Genomic DNA, 22,584 nt, shown 5'->3' on the forward strand with positions numbered 1-22,584 from the left:
GCAGGCAGGAGCAGTGACCACCCCGAGACATGTTAGTGCGTAGCTCAAAGTGTATTCCCGTTTCCTCTGCATATATATTCGGTAAAAGCAGATTATCATTAACTCAGCATTTTTGAACCAATCAGAAGGTGACAACTCAATATCGCATTGTATAATGATCTCATATTAATTACACTTATTCAAATCTAATATCTGGTTGCGTTAGGACATTCAGGTACTTTCCACAAGATATGGAACTCAAAGTTCGCCAGGAGCAGCTATGGTCGTTTATGCAATAACATTTTAATTACAAAGTCGGCAGGTTATGAATCTAACTAAAAGCAATTCCCTATCTTGTATCTGAAATGTATGAACAAAATGGAGACTGAGAAGTCAATCAAATCCTCACAATGGTGAATTTTACTATATATATCTCATTGGATATTGGACATTAGAATCATTTTGAAATCCAATTAATTAAATCACTCATCTGCACAAACATAGTTTAACATGATAAATGCATTTTTATTAAAAAATTTTAATCCCTTCAAATAGTGTTTTTTTTTAAATCTTTGCTTTGGTGATAAATTTTAGGTTTCCTAGGTTTTAAACCAGACAGTGCAGTTTTGGACATTTCTGAAGTTCCCTTTTTTAGTGATGCCCTGGAATTTCGGCTGCTGAATATTATCGGCTGGAAATAGTGTTCTCAGCGTTGTGCCGAAAGAAAAAAAGGTGCCAATAATGCGATTAGGGCTGCAACTAATGATTATTTTCATAATAGATTAGTTGGCCGTTTGAATAATTTGAATTATTTTTTGGCCAATTTGTTTTTGGGCAGATTAAAAAACACAAATTGCAGCAAAAACGCATTACATGATTTTCTGCAGCTTCGCCATTGTAATATATTGAACTAAAAAAACAAAATAGCATTGTTTTGCGTTAAAAAAAAAAGTCAGCAGTTGAAAAAAGCATGTATGTGAACGTGTCCCATAGGAAACCATGTAAATGAACTGTAGTGTGTTTCTGCAAAAAGCACCAAAAAACAGAGGTGTGATCCAGGCCTGAGATGTTTAGTAACATAATGGGGTTAAAAAAACTAAAATTGGTACAAAAAGAGCAAATAATCGCTACTGTAAGGGGTTAATTTTTTACTGTGGGACAGTGAAAGTTATATTTACAGTAGCGATTTGCTCTTTTTGTACTATAAAGGGCTAATTTTAGTTTTTTTAACCCCATTATGTTGCTAGCCGATTAATCGATTATGAAAATGGTAATTGATTGATTTCATCATCGATTAGTTGTCAATTTATCGATTAGTTTCGGCCCTAAATGCGATTTTTGCCATGATTTATAGCAATTTTGACATGATTTTTGCTGCGATTTTTACTGTGCTTATGGTGTTTTTCTTGGGTCACGTGAGCCAAACAAATGTATGAAAAACGCAACACGGTGTATTTTTGATGCATTTTCAAGGCATTTCAATGGGGAGCTACAATTTTGGTGCATTTTTTTTTTTTTTTTTTAACAGACCAAATATGCACAAAAAATGCAGCAAGCAGGATTTTTAACACCAGTTAAAAAGGTGCCAATAATGGCCGACATATTAATTTAAATTCATGATATTTAATAAGTTTTATACATAATACAATTATTTATAAACAATTTTTATAAAAAAAAAAAAATTTAAAACCGTCAATTTCGGTACCAGAATTTTCATTTCGGTGCACTACTACTTTTTTCTATAGGGTGTCTCACCCCCAAAAACAAAATCTTCTTTCCAACCTTTCCTTTGTAAACTACTAATTCCCCTTCCCCACCATGTAACGGTGATAGATAAAGGTGTTCTAGTACAGATGATGAGAGCAGTTTGGCCAACAACCATGGCTTCATCTATAGATACAGTTGGGTGAGTGATCTTGGCTACCCTAGAAAAAGAAGTTCTTTGATCACAAGATTACAAGGTGAAATTAAAGGGAAAACTGATGCAGTTTCCATATCTATGGACTGGTAAGCTGCTGTATATTGCATTTATGGTTTTGGGTTTAGTTATGCTTTAATCCTAAATCCCTGTAATTAGTTTGAGTTCAAGGTCTCTCTAAGTATCAGCAATCTATTGCTTGCTTTGCTTGTGTCGATTTCAGAATTATTTCTGAAAGTCGGCTCACTTAGATGGCTCTTGTGTGGTTTATTTGGTCAGAATAATGAGGAACCTCAGCAGCTACACATTTTGGGGGTGACTTTTCAGTATCGGCATTTTAACACTAACATTGCACTTGATTACAATTCCCAAGATTACTCATCTATGTAGTTATAGATTAGTCTGTTATAATATTCTGTTAAATTGCGGAGGCATAAATAACACAAGCTCTGTCAGACTTCTGATATCACTCCTCATTACTATCCTAAATAGGGGAATTATTGCCCACAGCTTTCTATCTATTTTCATTTTATCTGTGGCTTATTTTCCAGATTAATGCTGAGCAAAAAGACGATTGTGCTATTCAGAACAGAACCTGATAAAAACCATTGTAGATTTCCATAGGGAAGGCTGTGTGACTTTTTTTTTCTTATATAGATTTCAGTCTGCTTACCTTCTTGAGCGACTCCATTCCCTGTGGTGACATAATGCATATAGATAACAGGTCGCTGTTACTATTATGGCTTCAAACTGGTAATGGTGGAAAAAGTGGAAGCCATTGTTGAGTCTCTAATCGGTACTAATAATTTGCGGGGAAAAAACAAAAGATAACCTTGATCTGTGTTCTCAATATTTTTTCAGCCAAGGCACCCTTTAAAGGATATGTAAAGGTTTGTTTTAAAAAAATAAACATGTCATACTTCAGTTGGTTTTGCACAGAGTGACCCTGATCCTCCTCTTCTGGGGTCCCTCAATGGCGCTCCTGGCTCCTCCTTCTCTTCTCGAGTGCCCTGTTGAAGAGACACTCTCCCTCGGGGCACTCATGCAGGTGTGCACGCTCCCGTGTCCTGCTGCATCCATTGACACAGACTGCAGGACTCGACCCTGTCCTGTTGCTGCTATCAATCTATCCAATGAGGACCTGAGACACCGGCTGGAGCTGGTGTGCTCGTCACTGGAAAGACCGGGCTCAGGTAAGTGAAAGGGGGGCTCTGGGAGGTGGGGCTGCTGCATTACAGAAGGTTTTATTACTTTAACGCATAAAGGTGAAAAACAGCGAGGGTTTACAACCCCTTTAAAATTATGGACAATCTGGAGGCACCCTCCAAAATTTAGTTTTGAGGCACCCCATTCTAAAATGTAAAACAATTGTAATGCTTTTACATAATACAGCAACATCAATACAATTAGGACACCCAACGTTAAAGGTCATTTATTCTTACAAAGCAAATACACTTTTGCAAACTGGTACTGAAAAGTATTCCAATGTTTCTCTTCTTTCTCATTTTTTTCCAACTGAGACCAATGAGACCCCAAAGCTGATGGAGAGAGGTAAGGGAAGGGAGGGTCAAACAATCATGATATGCAGGCAACTGACACCCTCCTTATCAACTGATGATGTTGTTGGTCGTTAGAGGGTTGTAATGGTGTACAATGAAAACCTGTGGCTTTGTGTAAGTAAAAGGCAGGTTTCATCCACCCACCGGCTTGTATAAACGTTTGGGGCAATTTTTAGGCGATTTGCCAAGGCACCCCTAAAGAAACCACAGGGCACCCTAGTTAAAAAAGGCTAACCTAGTTCACCTAAATTCGATTGGGGTGCTTACAAAACCAGTTAAAATTTGTGTTGTACTTACTATATTTCATTGTAAAAAATATTTTTTGGATCTATAAAAAATATATTTTACTAATAGGCACTCGAATGGCAATAAAGACCCGATGCAGGTTCTAACCTGTACTATGCTGGTCCAGCCACACCTGGAGTATGGTTCCCAGAACTGGATAGCAGTCGTCAGGAAGCATGTACTGGAAATGGAAAGTACCAAGAAGGGCAACGAAGCTAATAAAGGGTCTGGAGGATATTGGTTATGAAGAAAGGTTGTGAGCACTGAATTTATTCTCTTTGGAGAAGAGACCCTTGAGAGGGGATAAGATTTAAATTGACAAATACCTTACTGGTGACCCCACAATAGGGATAAAACCGTTTCGCGGAAGGGAGTTTAACAAGACACATGGCCACTCATTAAAATTGGAGGAAAGAGGTTTAACCTTAAACTATGTAGAGGGTTCTTTACTGTAAGAGCGGAAAGGATGTGGAATTCTCTTCCACATGCAGTGGTCTCAGCGGGGGGCAGCGATAGTTTCCAAAAAATATTAGATGAGCACCTGAATGACCACAACATACAGGGATATACAAGGTAATATTGACATAATTGCACAACATTGACATATAATTGCACACATAGGTTGGACTTTATGGACTTTTTTTTTTAACTTTGCCTACTATGTAAATACCTGCAATACTCAACACCAATAGGTATAATATACAGTAAGACTGTCAGAGCTTTAATGGGGGAGAATTTAGAATATAGGGTAGGGTTTGTACATAGGATAGTTGTTTGGTGAATAAACACCCATTTGATTTGCTTGGACTATTCCTGTTCTTTATATACAAATACTGTAGAACCAGCATTTCTTTAATCCATTAGCAAGCTTCTGTTGTTCAACATGCAAGACTCTTTTATAGTAGTTTTAAACTCTCACCTGCACAAGTAAGGATCAAATAAAGCTCATGGGAGCATGTCTGGATCAAGAGGGGGAAGAAAAAGATTTATTGATGGATGGATAAAGACTAAGAATTTGTATTTTTACATGTGGATCTGACAGTGATTTACACTGGGTGATGCACAGTGGATATTGACACTTATACTCTCTTCCCCCCCCCCATCAAAAAAAAAAAAAAAAAAAAGATATTGATTATATGGTGTATGTGGATATATTACACTATATAGCTGTTGTTTTTTTTTTTTTGGAAACACGGTCTTTGAGCTCTAAAGGAAAACACACGAGAAAATGGACACCACACATTTGCTTTGGAACATATGAGCTTTATTTGACCCTTACTCGTGTTGAGTCATATAGTCCAGTGACAGTCTAAAATGACTACAAGAGTCTTGCATGTTGGTGAACAACAGAAGCTTGCTAGTGGATTATAGAAGCGCTGGTCCTATTTGTACGTTATTCGCCTGGGGTGTATTTTTCCAGCAGCTGAGACACTTTTTAATTGACTTTTTGGACATCTAAGCGCTCATGAAGAACTATACTATTCCTGTTTTTTTACATTAGAATTACGTTTCTGACAAGTAAATTTAGGTTTTTCTTTTTCCTTAACTGTACCTGTTTATGTAAAGTGTATATGAAACCTAAATCGGGTTAACAGTACGAGGGTCTTAAAGAGGCTTGGTTAAATAAAACCTACTTACTGTCTACACTGCGCACACATGTCACAGCTCTTGTACCCACAAAATATGCTTTATTTACTATGCCAAAAGTGAAAGTCTAATGGACTTGAACAACCGGAGAAAAAAAAAAACGGCAAGGTAATCTAAGGAAACAGGAAGTGTAACTGATAGAGAAGTGTATAAAAATAGCCAAAAGGAGGCCAAACTTGTCATCAGTGCTGCCAAAGCACAGAAAGCAGAGGAAATGACTAAATTTATTACGAAAGAAGACAAAACCCTTTTAGGTACTTTGGCAAAGGAAGGAAAAAATACAATGGGATCACTAAAATGAAAACTGGGCACAGCAGTTATATTGAGGAAGACCCTGATGTAGCCCCCCAGAAATTTAATTTCCTGCTTGTGTGATTGGCTTACTGATTTTCCCAGGAGTCTGCACTAAGATACAAATCAGATTTTGAGCATCCCCTGCAGCAAAAATGACATTTTTGGAAGGATTTTCCCAATGGGAAATCGCATCTAAAGGGATGCAAAGTCTACAACTTTCCTCATTAGAGCCCTGCAGGTGCAGAAGCTGATTGATAATTATAAAACCACCCCCATACAGATTCACAGAAAAACAAACCGCTATTTCTTCAGAATAACAAAAGGTAGGAATCTGCCACAAAGTTTGTTATAATATTGATAATACAGATCATTTTGTACCCATCTACTAGAAGGGTAGCAAGGTAGAAGCTGGCAATTGCGGCCAGTGAGTTTAACATCTGTTGTAGTCAAGTTAATGAAATCACTCCTGAAAAGAAGGATCATTGATTACTTAAAAACACGCAACTTGGTGGATCCAAAGCAAATATTCTTTACTGAATGCAAATCATGTCAAACTAGCCTGACTGAATGTTTTGACTATATCACTAACATACAATTAAAGATATAACATACAATTAAAAGATGTAATGGAGCAAAACAAACTTAACTTTTCAGGAACTAAAAAATAAAAAGGAAGTGATTTTGATTGATGCATGGCGGTACACGCAATTAATTTTTTTTTTCGAAAGACTCCCCCAGCCTATTCGATCAGAAGTAAATCTACGGCCCCTCGAAAAATTATGCGAGGGAAAGGCTGAAAAGGGGACAATTTCTAAGATATATAAGATCTTGAACGAGTCAAAATTGCGAGGCGTCCCGCCATACATCAAGAAATGGGAGGAGGAATTGGGCTCGTGTGTAAATGAGTATGAAATTAATCAACTAATAAAGAGGGTACATGCTACGTCAGTTAACTGTAATATAACGGAATTATAAATGCCTGGTGCACTGGTACCTTACCCCGGATAAGGTACATAAATTCTCAGGAACTACATCACAGTTATGTTGGAGGGGCTGTAATGAAGTAGGAACTATGGCCCACATTTGGTGGACCTGCTCTAAAATTTGAAAATACTGGGGGGAGATAAGACAAAAAACTAGAGAAATAACAAATGTTGAACTCCCAAACGACACGTGTGTGTTACATGGGTCTCGAATGCCAACTAAACACTGCCTGAAGGCATTACTCCAACAGCTCCTGAATGCTGAAAAGAGCCAAATATCCCTTCACTGGCAAGAATTGTGTTGATAAATAAGGCCGATTTAAAACTTCAGCGCGATTTGCAAATTACTTCTGTAATAGAAGTCAATGCAAGTTGCCTGAAGTCTTCCCGTGGAGCAACTTGTCTCTCCTATCTGGGCAGCCTGCCAAGTCTGAGAAAAGAAGCAAAGAGATACAATGTTTATACTCATCAATGGACTGAACTCCATGTGTAGGAGTTCTCAGTTTAACCATTTAAACTAAATCTTTTCTGACACTTGTTGCTTACAAGTAAAAATCCTGTATTTTCTGCTAGTAAATCGATTAGAACCCCCAAACAATATAAATATATATATATATATATATATATATATATATATATATATCTATCATAATTTTTTAAGCAGAGACCCTAGGGAATAAAATAGCGGTTGTTGCAATATTTTATGTCACACAGAATTTGCGCAGCGGTCTTTCAAACGCAATTTTTTGGGAAAAAATACACTTTAATGAATTAAAAAAAAAACTAAACCGTAAAGTTAGCCCATTTTTTTTTTTGGCTAAAAGTTTTGATTACCTGTTTTTGTGTATTTAATATTTAAGATATAGGTTTTTTTTTTATCTAAATTATACATACAAGTGGAGGTTTGTTTTATTTAATGTTTAAATGTAAGAAATTTTCTGTATCACTTGTGACAGTAGGAGCTACTGTCATTGTAAAATGGACAGTTTTCTGGACACAGGGGCCCGGATTCACAAAGCGCTTATGCCGACATATCTCAAGATACGCTGACGTAAGTACAAATGTGCGCCGTCGTATCTATGCGCCGACCCACATACTAATACGCCTAAGAATAGGCTTACTATGACCGACGTAACTTGCCTACGCCGTCGTATAGTGGGCGCATATTTACGCTGGGCGCATATTTACGATGGGCGCATTTGCCGCTCCCATTGATTTTCTATGCACATATGCAAATGAGGGAGATATGCCGATTCACGAACGTACTTGCGCCCGGCGCATTATATACGCAGTTTGCGTAAGTCGTACTTCCGGCGTAAAGTTATTCCCCATATACATGGGCGTCCGCTCCATAGGGCAAGGGGGGTCGTTTGCCCCCCCCTGGAATCGCCAGGGAGAGCCAGGAGCAGGGCCGAACTGGCCAGAGGACAGAGGGAGGGGAGCGCCGTTTTATATCGTTTACCAGGCCTGTGCTTTGTTTGTTCCAACATCTGTTGCCACAGGTAACACTAGACTATTTTCTGATGTGTTTTTAGCAAGTCTGGAAACGCAGAGCAAACACAACACAGAGTTGTAGCCTACGTCATAGTTTAAATTTGTCCCTTATTTAGAGTGCCTGTCCCTCTTTTGGAATCAAATCCATTTGTCCCTCATTCCAAAAGGTTCCTCTTTTAGACCTGAAATACATATACTGTCAATATAGTGTAGTGTTTCAGTCAAGGGAAAGGGGTGCTGTGTAATGTAAAGCGGTCCAGAGATGCAGGGTGCTGTGTAATGTAAAGGGGGCCAGTGATACAGGGTGCTGTGAAATGTAAAGGGGGCCAGTGATGCAGGGTGCTGTGTAATGTAAAGGGGGCCAGTGATGCAGGGTGCTGTGTAATGTAAAGGGGTCCAGAGCTGTGAGGTGCTGTGTAATGTAAGGGGTCCAGAGGTGCCATTGTGGAGAGGGGGTACACAGTAGTGACAGGGATATTAAAAGATGCAGGGGGGGGGGCGCTTTTAACCCCTGCTAGTGGTCAAAGAAAGGGTAAAATGCGACTGTGTATCGCCGCTGCCGAAGCGCGCCCCCCCCTGAAAAAATTTCAGCGGACACCCATGCCCATATATGAGGCGCAATCCATGCAAAGGTATGGACCAGGGAACACATTTTACATCGTTTACGTGAATAGGGCTGGGCGTAGGTTACGTTCACGTCATAGGCAGTGATCCGTCGTATCTTAGGGAGAAATTCCGATGTGATTGTGAGCATGCGCACTGGGATACATCCACAGGATGGCACATGCGCCGTTCGTTTTAAGTACTTGTATGGCACACGGCCTATCATTTGCATGGGGTCACGCCTCATTAGCATGGCTTACGCCCACTTCCGCCTACGACAGCTTACGCCGAGGGAACCCAGCGCAGTTTGGGCGGCAAGTGCTTTGTGAATTCGGTGCTTACCTCTCTGCGCTACGACGGCGTAGCATATATTAGATGCGCTACGCCGGCATAAATATGCGCCATAGTATGTGAATCCGGGCCAGGGTGTACATATTGACGAGGTGCAAGACTACAGAGCATTGATGTGGACTGGAGAAGACTGCTTTTGCAGCTTTCTCCAGGTTTTGGTATTTTGACATGGTGCTCTGTAGTTTGGAGATTCTACAGTGTCTGGGGTGTGACGGGATCTCCAACACTGTATCCAGATTTTGTGGATGACCAGCAGGGTGTGTGCTCAGGTGAGCACAGCCCTTATAATGAGAGTGTGGGAAGACCTCATGGCTCCCAGTTGGAGACAGCTCCACACTAAGAGACAGGAGGTCTCCAGAAGTCAGAGAGGCTGTAGGCGACAGCCAGAATGTTGGTGACTGCAGGAGGCAGCCAGAACGTTGGTGACTGCAAGAGGCAGAGCTGTAGACGCTAAAGGGAAGCTGTCTACTTTGAGGAGTCTGCTGGTCTGGGTGACCAGGATAAAGTGCAGAAGTACTGCTACAGAGAGCCAGGTGGGATAGCATTTTCTGTTCTGTGTATTTGATGGAGAAGAACCCCCTGCGTGGGAAACCTTTGTTTGGACTTTTGTTTCCTTTTAATAAAAATGGGCTTCCATGCCCTTAAATATAGTTCCTGACTGGCCTTAAATCCCTGGAAAAACGCATCTACCATGAGAGCTAACAACCCCCATCTTAAGCCCCGTACACACGATCCGAAAATCGTACGAAAAATTGCGCTTCCAAAAGATCGTACGATAATCGGATCGTTAGTACAGAGCTTCCAAGTGCCAATCAGGACAGTTTATCTGATTTTTATTCTATCGGGACATGCACGGAAAAAAAATTTGTACGATTTTTGTTTAATCAGTACAGCTGTCGTTCGAAAATGCAATACAAATGCATTACAACACATGACATCACTTCAGATTTTTAAATCTGCCGTAAGAGAATTTTCGTGACTTTAGTAAACTCATCAGATTCGACGTGAGATTAGCATTAAAAAAAAAACGGACGATAATCGGATCGTGTGTACCGGGCATTACACACGTATTACTTAAGGCTGCTTTTAGGAGCAGGCAGGCGTTGATGGTAAAACTCTGCTATTTTTAGCTCCGTTTTAACCCTCATTTTAGTGGCGCTATTCGGCTGCTAGTGGGGCGCTTATAACCCAGCTAGCGGCCGATGAAGGGGTTAAATGCGCCACTGCCGAGGCGCTTTGCAGGTGCTTCAGCAGCAGTGCCCATTCATTTCAATGTGCAGGAGTGGTGGAGAAGCGATACACACCGCTCCAAAGGTGCTGCTTCCAGGACTTTTTTTAACGTTGTGCCAGCGCACCGCCTCCGTGTGAAAGCACTTGGTCTTTCACACTGAGACGGCAGGGGAGCCGTTTTGCAGGCACTTTACAGGTGCTATTTTTAACCCAAAAGCACCTGAAAAACGCCCCAGTGTGAAAAGGGGTCGAACTGTTCGATTTTATGAGATGAAGGGGGGAAAAAAAAAAGAAGAAAAAAATCGGCTAACATATCGGCCCAAAAAATCGCCATCATATATCGGCCATCAGCCACCGCAATTTCTAAATATCGGCATCGGCCAGAGAAAAACCCGTATCGGTCAACCTCTAGTCCTGATTTCCCAATACAGATATTTATTTAGACCTCATTTACAATCCTGGAGACCTCACTTACAAGAAGTTATTGTTAAAGCAAGTCTAAAGACCGGTAACAAACCGTGAAATGTCTGAGGGATATAACCAATCAGGAGAGACTTTAGAAACTTAATATGTACAGTCTGGAGGAAAGAAGGGAAAGGGGAGATGTGAATAAAGCCTTTAAATACATCAGGGGGGTGAATAAGGTTCAGGGGGGGCGGTATTTTCAGTGTGAAGCCAAGATCAAGAACACAGGAACATGACTTCAAACTAGCAGGAAGAAAGTTCAAAACTAATGTTGGAAAGTATTACTTTACCAAAAGGGTAGTTGAGGCTTGGAATAGACTTCTAGCAGCAATGATAAGTCTATGATCAAGTTGCGCTGCTCTGAAATGTGTAGCCACGCCCCCCATAGTCCCTCAGCCCTGATGTCACATCTGGTTGGCTCTGCATTCCACAAGCAATCTCCACTTCCTGGTTGTTGATCTCCCCACATGACCTGGCCAGTGGCAGTGCTCCTGATCCCGGGACTGCATTTACATGTTCCCAATAGGCAATCATTATGATAAGTACGATGTATTCATCCAATGTGAGTTTCCCCTTTGTTTTTTTTTTATTCCATTACAGTTTGCATATCCATTACTCGGAATAGCGCTCTCTTGTGTTCTTTCATAAACAAGCATTGCAGCACAGGGGGGCTCAGCTTTAATCAAGTCTTGGAAATGTTATAGGCTTTTAAGTTCTTGCCTGTGTATAGGAAATCTGCTCTGACAAGCATAGAAACATGCACTTTTTTTTTTATTTTATATGAAAGTCAACTAAAATGAACATCCCATTGCATGGAATCTGGAGATGAAAGTCCTGTATAGAGGAATAATGGTGTCAGGCAGCATGCAGAGCTTCACACAAGCCTCATAAGTCTATAATGGTGTTTTGCCTTGGGAGAAACAGCATCCGTGTCCTTTAATTTTGTTTTCATGTGAATATTTTGATGACTACGTGGTCAGACTGAATAAATGATGCTGTTGCTAAATGAGAGAATAAATGGCAGTGTACTTCTAATGGGCTGCTTGAGGCACAGATTTATATCAGTACTAATGAAGAACAAAATGGACAATAACATTATAAGCTTGATTTTCCTTTTAGTATGATTGCCATTGTCCAGTGATTTGTATGACATGTCCTTAAGAAGCTGCTCTTCTTTTACATGTATATCTGTCCTTGCATATATTTATTTTCAATAACATATGAAAACAAGGCATTTCGTAATATCTTTTGTAAAGTGGCCTTGCTATATCATTTTGTAGCCGGTCACGATTGTCCACATTAGCTTAATTTATATTTCTTTTGCCATTCAACCACGACAATGATATTCATTTTGTGAACAGGAATTTTACAAATGTATTTAACCTTGCTCTGTAAGTGGCTCTATCTCTCTGTAGTCTGTACAGAGCTTGAGTTCAATAAATATGGCATCCTCCGCATTGCACTGGGAGTTGGCTCTTTGGGGAGATGCTTACAAAGAATGAGTACATTGTTATTAACAAAAAATGGGTAAGACTCTACAAGACAATCATTTCTAAGGGAAGACTCTACAGGACAATCATTTTCAAGGGAAGACTCTACAAGACAATATTTTCCAAGGGAAGACTCTACAAGACCATCATTTCCAAGGGAAGACTCTACAGGACAATTATTTCCAAGGGAAGACTCTACAGGACAATATTTTCCAAGGGAAGACTCTACAGGACAATCATTTTCAAGGTAAGACTCTACAGGACAATATTTTCCAAGGGAAGACTCTACAGGACAATCATTTTCAAGGTAAGACTCTACAGGACAATTATTTCCAAGGGAAGAAGCTACAGGACAATAATTTCCAAGTGAAGACTCTACAAGAAAATATTTGCTAAGTTTTTACAATGCATAGAATTGACTTTTTCTTAAAAAGTATGAAACTAAAAAAATAAACCTCTATATTCGCCTCCTACCGCCAGCTCTAAGCCTTTGCGATCACATGACCTCTGGTGGCTCAGTTCTCAGTCCTTGCAGAGAAGAGAGCGGGAGCAGCTGGCTCCGGGTTTCAACCTCACACCGAGATGCTGATCCAGCTGTCGGGCATCTGGGTGGATCGCAACAATGTGGTCGGGATTCTTGCAGAGCCTGGAACGTCTCTGTGACATCGGCTAACTGCTGGCTTTAGCACGCTATCATCGGTCACGAGTGCAAAAGTGCACTGCTGTGACCCAGAAGAGAAGTATGGTGAGAAAATCGCCACCCAGTCGCATTAATGAATTAGTACACACATTGGGGTTGATTTACTAAAACTGGAGCATGTAAAATCGTCTTCCAGGTTTTGTCAAAGCTTAATTGAACAAGCTGAAGTTGGAAGCTAATTGGCTACCATGCGCAGCTGCATCAGATTTTGAGTGCTCCAGTTTTAGTAATTCCCCCCCACTCAGACTACTACCAGTTTCTCTCTGTATTCTTCATCTACATTTCCTGCAGCCACCGCTGGTGGTCTAAATAAACACTCTCCTCTGAAAAAGATGGTGTTTAGCAATGATGTTTTCTAAAATGACTGAAGAACCAATAAAGGCAGACCCATCCAGTTTATAATTGGAATCGGTGTTGTGCATCTATTTCCAGTAGTTTTAATGTATCTATGTATTATATAGTGAATTACGGAGAACATGGAACCCTTTATATCAGTTCCAGCCCTCTGTTGTAGCTCCTAAAATGGGAAGTTCCACGCTTCTTCCTACCCATCCTCTGCCACATTTAGAATTTTTTTTTTCTTTTGAGGGAGGAGAGAGTAGCTGGTTTTGACAGTTACCCACTCCCACTTCTGATCGGGTCGTGGTGGTGAATTATTTGGAATCCCACCAGCTGCCTATAGTTCACATGTCGGCACAGGAAATTTTGAAGCTGTTGAATTTAAATGTTTCCAGAACTGACTGAAGTTCTTCAAAAAGCGGTTGTAAACTGTGGCTGGTATAAAAATAACCCGTAAGTAGAGGTCGACCGATATAATGGCCGATATTCGCCATTTTCGCTAGTGGTGCAACGGATCACCGTTGATTCGGGATCCGAACGTGTCGCCCCTTTTGGATCGGCCGCGGCCATAGCATTAGGAAAAGCCGCGGCTGCGGCCATCTTGGTACATCCGGCGGCCGCCCTCCTCTGTTTACACCCACAGAGGAGGAGGAGTCCGTGCTCGAGGAACACACACAAGGCTTTCCGAGGTCTGTAAGGGGGACTGGGAGTTATACTGAGGGGGGGCTTGTGTCTGCACTGAGGGGGGGCTTGTTTCTGCACTGAGGAGGGGTGTACTACTGGGGGATCTGTACTGAGGGAGGGGGTCTATACTGAGGGAGGGGACTGTAGTTGGTGGGGGGGTGACACCATTTATTTTTGCATCAGTGCCACCTGCCAGTGCCAATTAGTGCCACCTGCCATTCAGTGCCACCTGCTAATTCCATCCGGTGCAACCTGCCAATGCCAACCAGTGCCACCTGCCAATGCCATCCAGTGCCACCTGCCAGTGCCAATTGGTGCCACCTGCCAATCAATGCCAACCAGTGCCACTTGCCAGTGTCACCTGTTAGTGCCAGTGCCAATCTGTGACATCTGCCAGTGCCATCTGCCAATCAGTGCCACCTGCCAATGCCATCCAGTGCCACCTGCCAATCAGTGCCAACCAGTACCACTTGCCAGTGCAACCTGTTAGTGCCTGCCAGTGCCACCTACCAATCAGTACCATCTGCTAGTGCCATCTTTCAGTGCCATTCAGTGCAACCTGCCAGTGCCAATTAGTGCCACCTGCCAATCAGTGCCACGAGTCCGTGCCACCTGCCCAAAAAAAAAAAAAAAACGGCCTAAAATATCGGCTGCAAAAATCGGCTGGGCTTCACCCACACAGCTGTGTCATTCATTCAGATTCCTGTGAATGAATAAACTACAGGTACCGTCTTGCACCATGGCGATTCTATCTCTAAACACTGTCTGATTGCCCCTCATAGATCATATACTTCTACATCTCGCCCCTTTTGAGAACAGTGAAAGAGAGAGGGTTCATAGACGCTGGGTATTCTCTCTGTACTCCTTTTTATAAGAGCAGTAAAATGTGAGTGGTGTACCCCTTTAGTGAGAAGATGGGAAAGAGAACCTGAAAATGCATGGCAAGATATAACTCCATGGGCAACCTACCCACGGAACTAACTAAAAGATTTTTATACACATTGGTATAGAACTCCAGTCATTTTATTCAGCATATACCTTCGAGTGCCCCAAACATGTTAAAGGAATTTGTTACCCTTTCTCATATCTTTTGGTCATGTTCGGTTCTATTGGCAGAAAATGTTTGACTTGATAACCAGCATCACACATGTAAGTCTTCGGTTTATACCAAAAATGTATATTCTACACTCACAGGAACCAAATGAGTCCACTTAAAAATCTCTGCATAGACTTTTGATAAATGCAGCACTTGCACTAATTGTGAGGCTTAGGAAGTCAGCCGGGCCCCATCTCTAATGAAATGGCTAGCTCAGGTAACTGATATGTGAGATGCAGGAATTGCTCTTTCCTAAACAGGATAGACTGGAAAAATGTATTACTGGCAGTAATGTTGTATTGCTGGAGGTGCTTTACCCACTCTCAAACATACAAATTACTGATGCTTTGCTCTGACTGAATTGGTTGTTATACTCACAGATGGAACTATCCCACCTGATGACCTGACAGGTGTCCTGAGATACATTGGGGTGATGAATAGGGGGGGGGGGACTGGGCTGTCCCTCCCATCCACACCTCCCGGATTGCCTTTAACTTTTTATTTACACTGATCAGCTATAATATTATGACCACCCACCATAACCTGTCGAGGCATGGACTCAACGAGACCTCAGAGGGGATGCTGTGATATCTGGCGCAGAGCTGTCTGTAAGTTGCTAGAGGGGGTCTCCCATGGTTCAGATGTGTTTACCAGCACATATCACAGGTGCTAATTTGCAGTGAGATCTGGAGACTTTGAGTCAACATCTCAAACTTCTGTTTCTCAAGCCATTCTTGAGTTCATCAGACCACCTTCTTCCATTACTCCTGTGGTCTAATTCTGATGCTCATATGCCCATTGTAGGAGCTTTTGACTGTTGACACAGGTCAGCATGGGCATCCTGACCAGTCTACAGCTACACAGCCCCCATACACAAAAACTGTGATGCACTTTGTGTTCTGACAGCTTTCTATCGGAAACATAATTAACGCTTTTAGCAATTTAAGCTACAGTAGCTCTTCTGTTGGATCAGACCAGCCTTCTCCCCCAGTGCATCAATGAGCCTTGACTGCCCATGACCATGTCACCGGTTCACCAGTTTTCCTTCCTTGCCCCACTTTTGGTAGGTCCTGACCACTGCAGAGTGGGAACATCCCACAAGTTTGGATTGAATCTAATCATCTTGGTCGGATGAGCAGGGACCGGCTGAAATTTGATTCATCGATTTTAATGAGCACTGCTGCTAGCAGTGCTCATTGTGTTCTGACGAGAAGGGTCCCCCATCGGATAATGCCCGCCCTGGACTGCACAGGTGCAGCGCTTGCGCATTAGGGAGAAGAACGGATCCGCTGAAAATCTCCGAACTAGAACAGCTGTTCATGGGCTGTACACAGCGCCTGCGCAATCAATGCGACATTGTGCCGCACGCTCCTGAGCGCGTCTGATGCTCGTGCAACTCTGCAAGGGGCGGGTTATTCATTGAACGTAGCAAGGGGCAGCTGCATGATGGGCAGAGCTCATACAATGGGAGTGCACGGATGTTTTATTGAAAAGTTGGTAATGCCTACAAAAGAGGCCATATTTTACAAAGATAGGCAGAGCTGATAATTTGGGGGTGGGTTTCTCCATAAACTTCACGTCTTTGCGACGTGTGTTTACACAATTTAAGGGATACGGCCTCTTCTGTAGGCATTACATGCTTCTCAATAATACATCCGTGCACTCCCATTGTATAAGCTCTGCCCATCATGCGGCTGCCCCTTGCAGAGTTGCACGAGCATCGGGAGTGTGCGGCACAATGATCAAGTTTGGAGATTTTCGGCGTCTCCATTGTACTGCGCAAGCACTGAGCCTGTGCAGTACAGGGCAGGCATTATCTGATACGGGACCTTTCTCGGCACAACACCGGAATTTTCCCCGCCGGCAGAACACAATAGCACTGCACAAGGCATTCCCCCATCATCACTCACTGTGTTAATGGAGGAATGAAGCCATTTTCATTCCTTCATGTGGTGGAAAGAAAAGAATTGTATAATCCTGCCTAAATCTCTTAAGTTCCAAGACTTCCCAGGATGCTCATAAGCGAAAGCTTCAACTGTGCTACTGTAAAATCTCACTGTGTCTATAGGTTCTGGAGATGTAAATTTAGCCCTGATTGCTGTAACAATTGCATTGCATATAGCTCTCTTTAGTCTGAAAGTCTGCAGAGCTTGCAAAAGCAAAGGGTTTTGAATCTATGCACAGGGACTTGGAATGTATTTATGGTGTCCCTACTTCTGCCCAGAAGAATGGCAGAATCGGAAATCTGGATTCAATATGGAAATGGGCTTCAGAGTTTCAAAAAGGAAGTACACCACTATTAAATAATTTTATTCCGTGGAATTTTTCTCCAGGGTATAATTAGTGATTTGTAATGAACCTGTGTGTAATTATCTTTATTTCTTTTTTTTTTTTTTTTTTTTCCTTGAACAACTTTCTAAATATGTGCATGTGTTTGTTAATGTGAACTTACTGCCAGGTATTTCTGTGCTTTTCACAGATGAGTATGCAAATCTGTTCCCTAAAATAATCTGCGTTCATCTGTCCGTTATCGCACTCCAAATGGCATATCAGAACCCAGGCGAACAGATGTCACTTCCTAATGAAATGCCATAGAAAACACTTTACTGGAATCGACATTGAGAGTAGCTTCATTAGATGTGAAGAGCAAGTCAATTGAACATTTCTGCCTTAAGCAAGTCTTTTTGTTGACTTACGAGGAAGATAATCAATACAGTATAGTATGTTAGTAAGTGTAAGAAACAGGATACATACACAGGTAGTTGACAACATTTAGGAATGATTTCAGCAGCCACTCCTGTTGCGATGGTGCCTGTCCCGTTTTGTCATTCTTGCGTGATTAACTTGGAAACTTAATGTGGTTGTAAACCCCATTCATGAAATTTGACCTAAGCACATAGATCTGTAGTGTTTACTTATCTCTTTGCAAAGCTCTAAGTGTCTTCTCTCTCCGTTCCTCTGTTATCAGCATGAGTTACTTCTGACAAATTCTCAGATACATGAGATCACAGTAGCTGAAAAAATGTTGTCGGGGAGGGAGCTTAGAGGGAGCTTAGAGGGAGCTTGTCTATTCAGACTACAGCTTTGCATGTTCCTTCGTTCCTCTGCCTATGTGGAGCTGGGGGGGGGGTGTCCCTTTCCTCCAATCAGCACTCACACAGTGTAAGTCTTAACTCCTAACCCACCCCATGTGCTGCTGAAAAAGGAAGAAAGATTTCGGACATGATCTGCACTTTCCAAAAATTTTAGAAATAGTAAGACAGCAGGATATACAAGTAAAACGTATGTAGGGAGATTTGTTTCATCTGTGTGTGTATTATCTGAGGCTGTTCACTTCACTTGGTTTATGTGATGGTTTACATCCACTTTAACCACTTGCCGACCGCATACTGTAAATCTAAGGCGGCAAAGTGTCTTTCCTGCGCCGGATCACATACCTAGTACATGATTCGGCATTTCTGTGTTTGGGGCGTTTATAGCAGGAAGGAAAATATATATATATATATATATATATATATATATATATATATATATATATATATATATATATATATATATATATATATATATATATATATATATATATATATATATATATATATATATATATATATATATATATATATATATATTATTATAAATTTTTTTTTGTTTTATTTTTCAAAATTGTCAGCATTTTTTGGTTTATAGCACAACAAATAAAAACGGCAGAGGTGATCAAATACCACCAAAAGAAAGCTCTATTTCTGGAAAAAAAAAGGCCATGCATTTAGTTTAGGTACAGGATCGCACAATGTTCAGTTAAAGTAATGGCAGTGCCATATCGCAAAAAAATTGCCTTGTCATGAAGTGGGGTAAACCTTCCGGAGCTGCAGTTGTTAGCCATCTTTTTCCACACTGTTGTTGAATTTGCCAGGTGGGGAAGATTGCTGGTTGGACTTCATCAATAAACTTAGGAAGCACCTGGGCAACATGGGACAAAATGCTATATGTACTCTGTCCCATGGGAGCAGAACAGTGTGAGTGAAAAAAATGTATATAGCGCAACACATGCAAACTGAATCGCCTCGGGGCACTTGGTATCCATTTCCTACTATATTTTGCCTTCAGAATAGATGGGTTTTGAGTTTTCTTCTGAAGGCCTGGTGATTCACTTCCGTTCGGATGCTGGTTGGTAAAGCCTTCCATAGTCCTAGGTCCTTGGACTGCAAATCTTCATCTTCACAGGAAGCCTAGATGCTGCTTACAGCTGGCCATAAATCTATGTATAGCGCACGGACATATTCCTGCACTCTGAATTTGCGAAATGCATCCATATGTTGTATGTGAGTACCAGCATTCTCATGTTGTAAAGCGATGCTCAAACTGTTGGCGCTATAAAAATCCTGTATAATATTAATAATAATCCTGTGTACATCTGCACACAGCCATTCATGCATATTTATGTGCATGGGGCCTAATGCAAACTAATGCCTTACCACACTAAGCAGAATTAAATTATTATGCTGTCAAACTACTTCAGATTTAATGCTATTTAGGTTCATCATGGTTTGTTTTATAATGATGTTTTTAGTGTTAATGAAACAGAATGAATGAGGCACATGTATCCAGGATGTTGCTGGATTATCTGTAAAGCTAATTCTTGCTGTGCAGTTGCGATTCATTTATTCGCCATTGTTTTTTTGGCACAGTGACAATAATCCTTATTGCCTAAAGGTCAAGGCACACCTTATAAATAAATTGGGTGTTTAACCTTTTGCTTGCACTTTCAAGTGTATACTTATAACCTGATTGCTTAATCTCTCCATGTAGGTGAGGATCTAGACCAGGGGTCTCCAAACTGCGGCCCGAGGGCCAGATGTGGCCCTTTGCTAGCCTTTATGTGGCCCTTGGGGCACAATTCCTTCCAATGATCTGAGGTTCTATTCCTCCCATTAACACTAACAATGGGGCACTGTATCTTCCACGGATACCAATGATGGAATACTATTCCTCCTACTAATATGGGGAATACTCCTATTGACCACCAACCCTGAGGCCATATTTATTCTCACTGATTTTGGGCCTGTGACATTTTCTGCCCCTGCTGGCCACAATCCGGCCCTCCTAAAGTCTGAAAGACAATAAAGTGGCCCTTTTAATTGAAAAGTTTGGAGACCCCTGATCTAGACTGACAGCAGCGATTCTGTGCCAGTGTTTTGGCCATGAACAACTTGGTTTAAAATTGTTCACTAGTAAAACACCTTCAAACCTGCTCTTTTGCCGAGCTATGGCACATCAGCTGAAGTTTGGAATTAGTCCTAGGTTTGGGGTGGGGTGGAATTTTAGGTGGGTTTACAGGAACTGGAGGGATAGATGTGTTTACAAATGTATGCAAATTATTAATGTTTCTGCAAGTAATGAAATTCTTGTACTGTATGTGTATTAAGCCCTTTTAACTTGTGCTGTCCAAAATGAAAATTTATTTTCTCAATTGAGGCTACCACATAAAAGGTATTTTACTGCCTTGGATAGAAAAAAATAGAAGTTCTATCAGTTCTCGTAATAAGGCAGAGGGTTGGTTTTTTTAGTAAAAAAAGTTAGTAAATTAGCTCATTCATCCAATGTTTTTTAATTCAATTATTGGGCCAATTATTTACATTTGCAACATATGAATATGAAATATTCATATATTAATATAACCAGTTACTATATCATTTACAAATATTTTGCTAGTATGAAGGGTAAAATTTACAGGAATGGGCTGCCAAGGCAGTAATAAAAACGGTTGGGAGCCACTGCTGTGACCCGTAACAGTTGGGTATCTACGTTGACCTCACATAATTAAAGAGCACATAAAAGCCTGTTGGAACATACTGTTGGCTGTTTTTGTCTTGTAACAGTCTGTTGCATATAAAGATTTTTTTTTTTTTTTTCATAAAAGCGTAATGTTTGATCTCAGCTTAGTTATGAATGCTTATTGTGTGAAAGAAGAATGATAGAATAGGATGAAAAGAAAAGTCTGCCCCGAGCAGACATGGGTGACAGTTTGACAGGAGGAGATTGAGACTTCCTTTACAGAGATACAAGCTAATGTTGAGGCTGTGTAAAACTACATCAGATTTTCATGGGGGGAGGACCCCATTTATTTACAATAATGACGGTTATCCAGGTTAACACCCAAAATGTTATTATCTCTTTGAACAGTGGTACACTTTGTCTGAAAACAAAAGTAGATGACTCTGAATGCATTTTTTTATGTGACACTTTTTGTTCGTCATTAAACCAGTAATCCGTACTCGGAATGGTCTGGTGTGGAAAGTGGGATCCCCCAGGGCAGTGGTCATAAACCCTGTCCTCGGGACACACTAACAGGCCAGGTTTGCAAGATAGTCCCATCATGCCTATGCCACTGGGTGTCATGCTTGTGGCTGTCAGTCTTGCTATGCCTCATGGGACTTGTAGTTTTGCAACAGCTGGAGGTCCGCTAATTGCATATCCCTGCTCTAGAGGATTAAAAATGGGATCAACTCCAGAGATAAAACAATAATTCTACCACTGTACAAGACTCTGGTCTGGCCGCACCTAGAGTATGCCATCCAGTTCTGGGCATCGATCCTCGGGCGGGTTGTGCTGGAACTGGAGAGGGTCCAGAGAAGGGCAGCAAAGCTAATAAAGGGACTAGAGGATCTTGGCTATGGGGAAAGACTGCTAGCATTAAACCTATTCTCTCTGGAGAGAAGATGCTTGAGAAGGGATATGATATCAATGAACAAATACCGTACTGGTGACACCACAATAGGAAGAACAATTTTCCATGCAAGGGAATTTTAATATGACACTCAGCCATTCACTCAAATTAGAAGAGAAGCGATTTAGCCTTAAACTGCTTATGGGATTCTTTACTGTAAGAGCAGTAAGGATGTGGAATTCTCTTCCACAAGCAGTGGTTTCAGCAGGGAGCATCAATAATTTCAAAAAACTATTGGATGGGCACCTAAACAACCACGACATTCAGAGGCATAAAATGTACTATAAACATAAAAACGCACACACAGGTTGGATTTTGTGTCTTTTTTTTTTCAACCTCACCAACTGTGTAACATTGTAACTAAAAGATGATCGTTTCAAGTACAGTGAGATAGAGTTCCATTGTTTTGTTTGTTGCACATTAACTATGTGTGATGGTCTTTTTCTGGATTATTCTATACTTACAGAGGTTAAACTTTGAATAAATACATGATCATTTCTGATTTGGGAATATTATTTATTATATGAGCAGTGTAATATTTATTACATGAGAAAAGTTAGTTCATGCAGCTGTACAATGAAAATAAGTTCTTGAAAGGTCAAGCGTCCCTTTTGCTTGTGCCTTTTACAAAAAAATGATCGCTCACAACTTATTGTATAACCCCCCCCCCATTAAATCCTAAGAGCAGTGGCAATAAAGGCTTTTGTTAATAAAATCCTCCACCCATGAAAAGTGTG

The 22,584-nt window shown here is 41.0% G+C and overlaps 1 protein-coding gene across 1 annotated transcript in view; it reads left to right on the top strand.

The window, feature by feature from the left end:
- Positions 1–22,584, top strand: part of SNX25 (sorting nexin 25) — a 261,350-nt gene that overhangs the window by 181,567 nt on the left and 57,199 nt on the right. The gene's annotated exons all lie outside the window — the stretch shown is intronic.

The sequence above is a fragment of the Rana temporaria genome, chromosome 1 (genome assembly GCF_905171775.1).
Source record: "Rana temporaria chromosome 1, aRanTem1.1, whole genome shotgun sequence".
NCBI classification, from domain to species: Eukaryota; Metazoa; Chordata; class Amphibia; order Anura; family Ranidae; genus Rana; species Rana temporaria.